At 47.9% G+C, this 9,338-nt stretch overlaps 1 pseudogene; it reads right to left on the bottom strand.

Annotated features, from left to right (window-relative positions):
* Positions 1–321: 321 nt before the first annotated feature.
* On the bottom strand, positions 322–2,527 carry LOC135533563 (uncharacterized; annotated as a pseudogene).
* Between the last annotated feature and the right edge of the window lie 6,811 nt (positions 2,528–9,338).

Here is a 9,338-nt window from a genome sequence, read left to right as displayed (position 1 = left end):
CATGTCATGCTTCTCATGTCGCTGCTTCATGTCGCTGTTTCATGTCGGCTGCTTCTCATGTGGCTGCTTCTCATGTCACTGCTTCTGCTTCTCATGTGGCTGCTTCTCATGTGACTGCTTCTCATGTGACTGCTTCTCATGTGGCTGCTTCTCATGTCGCTGCTTCTCATGTCACTGCTTCTCATGTCGCTGCTTCTCATGTCGCTGCTTCTCATGTCTGCTTCTCTTCTGCTTCTCATGTGGCTGCTTCTCATGTCGCTGCTTCTCATGTCGCTCTCATGTCGCTGCTTCTCATGTCGCTGCTTCTCATGTGGCTGCTTCTCATGGTCGCTGCTTCTCATGTCGCTGTTTCTCATGTGGCTGCTTCTCATGTGGCTGCTTCTCATGTCGCTTCTCATGCTTCTCATGTGGCTGCTTCTCATGTGGCTGCTTCTCATGTCGCTTCTTGTCGCTCATGTGGCTGCTTCTCATGTGGCTGCTTCTCATGTGGCTGCTTCTCATGTGGCTGCTTCTCATGTGGCTGCTTCTCATGTCGCTGCTTCTGCTTCTCATGTCGCTGCTTCTCATGTGGCTGCTTCTCATGTCGCTGCTTCTCATGTCGCTGCTTCTGCTTCTCATGTCGCTGCTTCTCATGTGGCTGCTTCTCATGTCACTGCTTCTCATGTGGCTGCTTCTCATGTGGCTGCTTCTCATGTGGCTGCTTCTCATGTGGCTGCTTCTCATGTCGCTGCTTCTCATGTCGCTGCTTCTCATGTCGCTGCTTCTCATGTGACTGCTTCTCATGTCGCTGCTTCTCATGTCGCTGCTTCTCATGTGGCTGCTTCTCATGTGGCTGCTTCTCATGTGACTGCTTCTCATGTCACTGCTTCTCATGTCGCTGCTTGTCTGATTATAATAATACAACACTATAGATAGTGAATCAAATTTTGGGCCAAGTGCTGTGAAATGGCTGTGGCCTATTCCATCAACTCAGTGGCCTTGTGGTTAGTGTCAACCCTAAGATTTGGAGGATGGGAGTTCGATCCCTGGCTGGGCCATACCAAAGACTGTGAAAATGTGACCCAATGTGTGTCTACTTGGCACTCAGCATTAAGGAGATAGATTAGGGGGGGGTAAGGCCTTACGGTGAGACTACAGTCCTGCCCCGGGGGTTTATTTGTACATTAAGCTGCCTCACACTACAGAAACAGGCGATAAACCCCATTCTAACTCCATACGATGAGACTACAGTCCTGTCCAGGGGGTGTATTTGTACATTAAGCTGCCCCAAGGCTACTTCCTTACTTATGAGATGAGCAGAGATGTCCACAAGGCTACTTCCTTACTTATGAGATGAGCAGAGATGTCCTCATGGCTACTTCCTTACTTATGAGATGAGCAGAGATGTCCTCAAGGCTACTTCCTTACTTATGAGATGAGCAGAGATGTCCTCAAGCCAAAGCTACTTCCTTACTTATGAGATGAGCAGAGATGTCCTCAAGCCAAAGCTACTTCCTTACTTATGAGATGAGCAGATGTCCTCAAGCCAAAGCTACTTCCCTTACTTATGAGATGAGCAGAGATGTCCTCAAGGCTACTTCCTTACTTATGAGATGAGCAGAGATGTCCTCAAGGCTACTTCCTTACTTATGAGATGAGCAGAGATGTCCACAAGGCTACTTCCTTACTTATGAGATGAGCAGAGATGTCCCTAAGGCTACTTCCTTACTTATGAGATGAGCAGAGATGTCCACAAGGCTACTTCCTTACTTATGAGATGAGCAGAGATGTCCTCAAGCCAAAGCTACTTCCTTACTTATGAGATGAGCAGAGATGTCCTCAAGGCTACTTCCTTACTTATGAGATGAGCAGAGATGTCTTCAAGGCTACTTCCTTACTTATGAGATGAGCAGAGATGTCCTCAAGGCTACTTCCTTACTTATGAGATGAGCAGAGATGTCCTCAAGCCAAAGCTACTTCCTTACTTATGAGATGAGCAGAGATGTCCCCAAGGCTACTTCCTTACTTATGAGATGAGCAGAGATGTCCTCAAGGCTACTTCCTTACTTATGAGATGAGCAGAGATGTCCTCAAGGCTACTTCCTTACTTATGAGATGAGCAGAGATGTCCCCAAGGCTACTTCCTTACTTATGAGATGAGCAGAGATGTCCTCAAGGCTACTTCCTTACTTATGAGATGAGCAGAGATGTCCTCAAGCCAAAGCTACTTCCTTACTTATGAGATGAGCAGAGATGTCCTCAAGGCTACTTCCTTACTTATGAGATGAGCAGAGATGTCCTCAAGCCGAAGCTACTTCCTTACTTATGAGATGAGCAGAGATGTCCTCAAGGCTACTTCCTTACTATGAGATGAGCAGAGATGTCCTCAAGGCTACTTCCCTTACTTATGAGATGAGCAGATGTCCTCAAGCCAAAGCTACTTCCTTACTTATGATGAGCAGATGTCCACAAGGCTACTCTTACGGCAGATGAGCAGAGATGTCCACAAGGCCAAGTCAATCCTTTCGGGAGGGAAGAGTCGAGTCATAGTGTTGAGGACCAGCGAGTATAAATCATGGTAAATGTGAACGTTTTCCGGTATGTCGACCTAAACCTGATTTCCCTGATGAAATTTCTGAGGATCACAAAATCCTCCTGCCATCTTGCTAAATCCCTTAGAGAGAAGATGGGGAAAATGATTCCCAAACCCAGTGGATTCCAAGAGTCTCCAACACAGCACCACTTCCAGTCACTCACTTACATATTGACCATATTCTAAACTGGGATAAAGGAATGAGCGGTCCTCACACAGAACATAGCTGATTCCCAGTGACGTCTCCCTGCATCTAAACATACTGTACGTTACATATACTACATCTCACCCTAATCTGTATTTGTTTTTAGCCTAGCACCGGTAGTCTCAAATTTAGGATGTGCATATGGCCCTCCCTTCCTCCAGGTTCTAAACTCTGGTGTTTTAAACTATTTAAACTCTGGTGTTTTAAACTCTGGTGTTTTTAAACTCTGGTGTTTTAAATTCTCTAAACTCTGGTGTTTTTTAAACTCTGGTGTTTTAAACTCTCTAAACTCTGGTGTTTTTTAAACTCTGGTGTTCTAAACTCTGGTGTTCTAAACTCTGGTGTTCTAAACTCTGGTGTGTTAAACTCTGGTGTTTTAAACTCTCTAAACTCTGGTGTTTTAAACTCTGGTGTTTTAAACTCCATATTCTCCTGTAACATATAGCTAGGTGCCATGTTTCACTGCAGTCACACTATTCGATAGAGTACTTAGCTACTAATAATTGCCCTGCTTGTGATGGTGATCGAGAAAGACACCTGAGATCCCCAAGGATTGGAAAGCTGCCGCAGTCATCCCCTTCAAAAGGGGAGACACCCTGGACCCAAACTGTTACACCTATATCCATTCTGCCTTGCCTATCTAAGGTCTTCGGAAGCCAAGTCAACAAACAGGTCACTGACCATCTCGAACCCACCGTACCTTCCGCTATGCAATCTGGCCTGAGCCGGTCACGGGTGCACCTCAGCCACACCAAGGTGTACTAAACGACATCATAACCCGGCCATCGATAAAAGACAGTACTGTGCAGCCGTTCTCTCATCGACCTTGCCAAGGCTTTCGACTGTCAATTTATCGATATTCTTATCAGCATACTCAGTAGCCTCGGCTTTTTGATGACTGCCTTGCCTGGTTCACCACTCCACTTTGCAGACAGAGTTCAGTGTGTCAAATCGGAGGGCATGCTGTCCGGTCCTCTGGCAGTCTTTATGGGGTGCCACAGGGTTCAATTCTCGGGCCGACTTTTCTCTGTATATATCAATGATGTTGCCTTTGCTGCGGGCGATTCCCTGATCCACCTCTACGCAGACGTTCACCATTCTATACTTTCGCCCGCACTGGGACACTGTGCTATCTAACTTCCAAACGAGCTTCAATGCCATACAACACTCCTTCCGTGGCCTCCAACTGCTCTTAAACGCTAGTAAAAACCAAATGCATGCTTTTCAACCATCGCTGCCTGCACCCGCATGCCCGACTAGCATCACCACACTGGATGGTTCCGACCTTGAATATGTGGACACCTATAAGTACCTAGGTGTCTGGCTAGACTGCAAACTCTCCTTCCAGACCCATATCAAACATCTCCAATCGAAAATCAAATCAAGAGTCGGCTTTCTATTCCGTAACAAAGCCTCCTTCACTCACGCTGCCAAGCTTACCCTAGTAAAACTGACTATCCTACCGATCCTCGACTTCGGCGATGTCATCTACAAAATTGCTTCCAACACTCTTCTCAGCAAACTGGATGCAGTTTATCACAGTGCCATCCGTTTTGTCACTAAAGCACCTTATACTACCCACCACTGCGACTTGTATGCTCTAGTCGGCTGGCCCTCACATATTCGCCGCCGTATCCACTGGCTCCAGGGCCACTGGAGACAAGTCCATGCTAGGTAAAGCTCCGTCTATCTCCAGGCCCACTGGGTCACGAAGGCAACACCATCCGTAGCACGCGCTCCAGCAGGTGTATCTCACTGATCATCCCTAAAGCCAACACTCCTATTCGGTGCCGCTCTTCTGTTCCAGTACTCTGCTGCCTGTGACTGGAACGACTGGTAATCGCTGAAGTTGGAGACCTTTATCTCCCTCACCAACTTCAAACATCAGCTATCTGAGCATTAAACTGACCATGCATGCAGCTGTACATAATCTATTGGTAAATAGCCCACCCATTTTCACCCATCTCATCCCCACAGTTTTGATTTATTTACTTTTCTGCCTTTGCACACCAATATCTCTACCTGTACATGATCATCTGATCATTTATCACTCCAGTGTTAACTGCATTATTGTAATTATTCGCCTACCTCCTCATGCCTTTTGCACACATTGTATATAGACTCTCCTTTTTTTTGTCTACTGTGTTATTGACTTGTTAATTGTTTACTCCATGTGTAACTCTGTGTTGTCTGTTCACACTGCTATGCTTTATCTTGGCCAGGTCGCAGTTGTAAATGAGAACTTGTTCTCAACTAGCCTACCTGGTTAAATAAAGGTGAAATAAAAAAATAAAATAAAAAATTCATCCTTAACTTCTCTATTGATGAGAACACGGAGAGAGGTCTGCTTTATGGTGAGGACACGGAGAGGTCTGCTTTATGGTGAGGACATAGAGAGGTCTGCTTTATGGTGAGGACATAGAGAGGTCTGCTTTATGGTGAGGACACGGAGAGGTCTGCTTTATGGTGAGGACACGGAGAGGTCTGCTTTATGGTGAGGACATAGAGAGGTCTGCTTTATGGTGAGGACATAGAGAGGTCTGCTTTATGGTGGTGAGAACACGGAGAGGTCTGCTTTATGGTGGTGAGGACACGGAGAGGTCTGCTTTATGGTGAGGACACGGAGAGGTCTGCTTTATGGTGGTGAGAACACGGAGAGGTCTGCTTTATGGTGGTGAGAACACGGAGAGGTCTGCTTTATGGTGGTGAGGACACGGAGAGGTCTGCTTTATGGTGGTGAGAACACGGAGAGGTCTGCTTTATGGTGAGGACACGGAGAGGTCTGCTTTATGGTGGTGAGAACACGGAGAGGTCTGCTTTATGGTGGTGAGGACACGGAGAGGTCTGCTTTATGGTGAGGACACGGAGAGGTCTGCTTTATGGTGGTGAGAACACGGAGAGGTCTGCTTTATGGTGGTGAGAACACGGAGAGGTCTGCTTTATGGTGGTGAGGACACGGAGAGGTCTGCTTTATGGTGGTGAGAACACGGAGAGGTCTGCTTTATGGTGAGGACACGGAGAGGTCTGCTTTATGGTGGTGAGAACACGGAGAGGTCTGCTTTATGGTGAGAACACGGAGAGGTCTGCTTTATGGTGAGGACACGGAGAGGTCTGCTTTATGGTGAGAACACGGAGAGGTCTGCTTTATGGTGAGGACATGGAGAGGTCTGCTTTATGGTGGTGAGAACACGGAGAGGTCTGCTTTATGGTGGTGAGAACACGGAGAGGTCTGCTTTATGGTGGTGAGAACATGGAGAGGTCTGCTTTATGGTGGTGAGAACACGGAGAGGTCTGCTTTATGGTGGTGAGAACATGGAGAGGTCTGCTTTATGGTGGTGAGAACACAGAGAGGTCTGCTTTATGGTGGTGAGAACATGGAGAGGTCTGCTTTATGGTGGTGAGAACACGGAGAGGTCTGCTTTATGGTGAGAACACGGAGAGGTCTGCTTTATGGTGAGGACATGGAGAGGTCTGCTTTATGGTGGTGAGAACACGGAGAGGTCTGCTTTATGGTGAGAACACGGAGAGGTCTGCTTTATGGTGGTGAGAACACAGAGAGGTCTGCTTTATGGTGGTGAGAACACGGAGAGGTCTGCTTTATGGTGGTGAGAACACAGAGAGGTCTGCTTTATGGTGGTGAGAACATGGAGAGGTCTGCTTTATGGTGGTGAGAACACAGAGAGGTCTGCTTTATGGTGGTGAGAACATGGAGAGGTCTGCTTTATGGTGGTGAGAACACAGAGAGGTCTGCTTTATGGTGGTGAGAACACAGAGAGGTCTGCTTTATGGTGGTGAGAACATGGAGAGGTCTGCTTTATGGTGGTGAGAACATGGAGAGGTCTGCTTTATGGTGGTGAGAACATGGAGAGGTCTGCTTTATGGTGGTGAGAACACGGAGAGGTCTGCTTTATGGTGTTGAGGACACGGAGAGGTCTGCTTTATGGTGGTGAGAACATGGAGAGGTCTGCTTTATGTGTGAGAACACGGAGAGGTCTGCTTTATGGTGAGAACACGGAGAGGTCTGCTTTATGGTGGTGAGAACACGGAGAGGTCTGCTTTATGGTGAGAACACGGAGAGGTCTGCTTTATGTTGAGAACACGGAGAGGTCTGCTTTATGGGTGAGGACACGGAGAGGTCTGCTTTATGGTGAGGACACGGAGAGGTCTGCTTTATGGGTGAGGACACGGAGAGGTCTGCTTTATGGTGAGGACACGGAGAGGTCTGCTTTATGGTGAGAACACGGAGAGGTCTGCTTTATGGTGAGGACACGGAGAGGTCTGCTTTATGGTGAGGACATGGAGAGGTCTGCTTTATGGTGAGGACACGGAGAGGTCTGCTTTAGGTGGTGAGGACACGGAGAGGTCTGCTTTATGGTGAGGACACGGAGAGGTCTGCTTTATGGTGAGGACACGGAGAGGTCTGCTTTATGGTGAGGACACGGAGAGGTCTGCTTTATGGTGAGAACACGGAGAGGTCTGCTTTATGGTGAGGACACGGAGAGGTCTGCTTTATGGTGGTGAGGACATGGAGAGGTCTGCTTTATGGTGAGGACACGGAGAGGTCTGCTTTATGGTGAGGACACGGAGAGGTCTGCTTTAGTGGTGAGGACACGGAGAGGTCTGCTTTATGGTGAGGACACGGAGAGGTCTGCTTTATGGTGAGGACACGGAGAGGTCTGCTTTATGGGTGAGGACACGGAGAGGTCTGCTTTATGGTGAGGACACGGAGAGGTCTGCTTTATGGTGGTGAGAACACGGAGAGGTCTGCTTTAGTGGTGAGAACATGGAGAGGTCTGCTTTATGGTGAGGACACGGAGAGGTCTGCTTTATGGTGGTGAGAACACGGAGAGGTCTGCTTTATGGTGAGGACACGGAGAGGTCTGCTTTATGGTGAGAACATGGAGAGGTCTGCTTAATGGTGGTGAGAACACGGAGAGGTCTGCTTTATGGTGAGGACACGGAGAGGTCTGCTTTATGGTGAGGACACGGAGAGGTCTGCTTTATGGTGAGGACACGGAGAGGTCTGCTTTATGGTGAGAACATGGAGAGGTCTGCTTTATGGTGGTGAGGACACGGAGAGGTCTGCTTTATGGTGAGGACACGGAGAGGTCTGCTTTATGGTGAGAACATGGAGAGGTCTGCTTAATGGTGGTGAGAACACGGAGAGGTCTGCTTTATGGTGAGGACACGGAGAGGTCTGCTTTATGGTGAGAACACGGAGAGGTCTGCTTTATGGTGGTGAGAACACGGAGAGGTCTGCTTTATGGTGAGGACACGGAGAGGTCTGCTTTATGGTGGTGAGAACACGGAGAGGTCTGCTTTATGGTGAGAGACACGGAGAGGTCTGCTTTATGGTGAGGACACGGAGAGGTCTGCTTTATGGTGAGAACACGGAGAGGTCTGCTTTATGGTGAGAACACGGAGAGGTCTGCTTTATGGTGAGAACACGGAGAGGTCTGCTTTATGGTGGTGAGGACACGGAGAGGTCTGCTTTATGGTGGTGAGAACATGGAGAGGTCTGCTTTATGGTGGTGAGAACACGGAGAGGTCTGCTTTATGGTGGTGAGAACATGGAGAGGTCTGCTTTATGGTGAGGACACGGAGAGGTCTGCTTTATGGTGGTGAGAACACGGAGAGGTCTGCTTTATGGTGGTGAGGACATGGAGAGGTCTGCTTTATGGTGGTGAGGACATGGAGAGGTCTGCTTTATGGTGGTGAGAACACGGAGAGGTCTGCTTTATGGTGGTGAGGACATGGAGAGGTCTGCTTTATGGTGGTGAGAACACGGAGAGGTCTGCTTTATGGTGGTGAGAACACGGAGAGGTCTGCTTTATGGTGGTGAGAACATGGAGAGGTCTGCTTTATGGTGAGGACACGGAGAGGTCTGCTTTATGGTGGTGAGAACACGGAGAGGTCTGCTTTATGGTGGTGAGGACATGGAGAGGTCTGCTTTATGGTGGTGAGGACATGGAGAGGTCTGCTTTATGGTGGTGAGAACACGGAGAGGTCTGCTTTATGGTGGTGAGGACATGGAGAGGTCTGCTTTATGGTGGTGAGAACACGGAGAGGTCTGCTTTATGGTGGTGAGAACACGGAGAGGTCTGCTTTATGGTGGTGAGAACACGGAGAGGTCTGCTTTATGGTGGTGAGGACATGGAGAGGTCTGCTTAATGGTGAGGACACGGAGAGGTCTGCTTTATGAAGATTCATAATGATAAGTATCAGGTCATTCAAAGTCCCTGCTATACTCTGATAGTGTAAGACACTGAATCAAATCAAAGTTATGTCACGTGCTCCAAATACAACAGGTGTAGTAGACCTTACAGTGAAATGCTGAATACAACAGGTGTAGTAGACCTTACAGTGAAATGCTGAATACAACAGGTGTAGTAGACCTCACAGTGAAATACTGAATACAACAGGTGTAGTAGACCTTACAGTGAAATGCTGAATACAACAGGTGTAGTAGACCTTACAGTGAAATACTGAATACAACAGGTGTAGTAGACCTTACAGTGAAATGCTGAATACAACAGGTGTAGTAGACCTTACAGTGAAATG

This window comes from Oncorhynchus masou, unplaced genomic scaffold (genome assembly GCF_036934945.1).
Source record: "Oncorhynchus masou masou isolate Uvic2021 unplaced genomic scaffold, UVic_Omas_1.1 unplaced_scaffold_2454, whole genome shotgun sequence".
Taxonomy (NCBI): Eukaryota; Metazoa; Chordata; class Actinopteri; order Salmoniformes; family Salmonidae; genus Oncorhynchus; species Oncorhynchus masou.
Note: the sequence above shows the minus strand (reverse complement) of the source record. Positions and strands in the feature narration are given on the sequence as shown.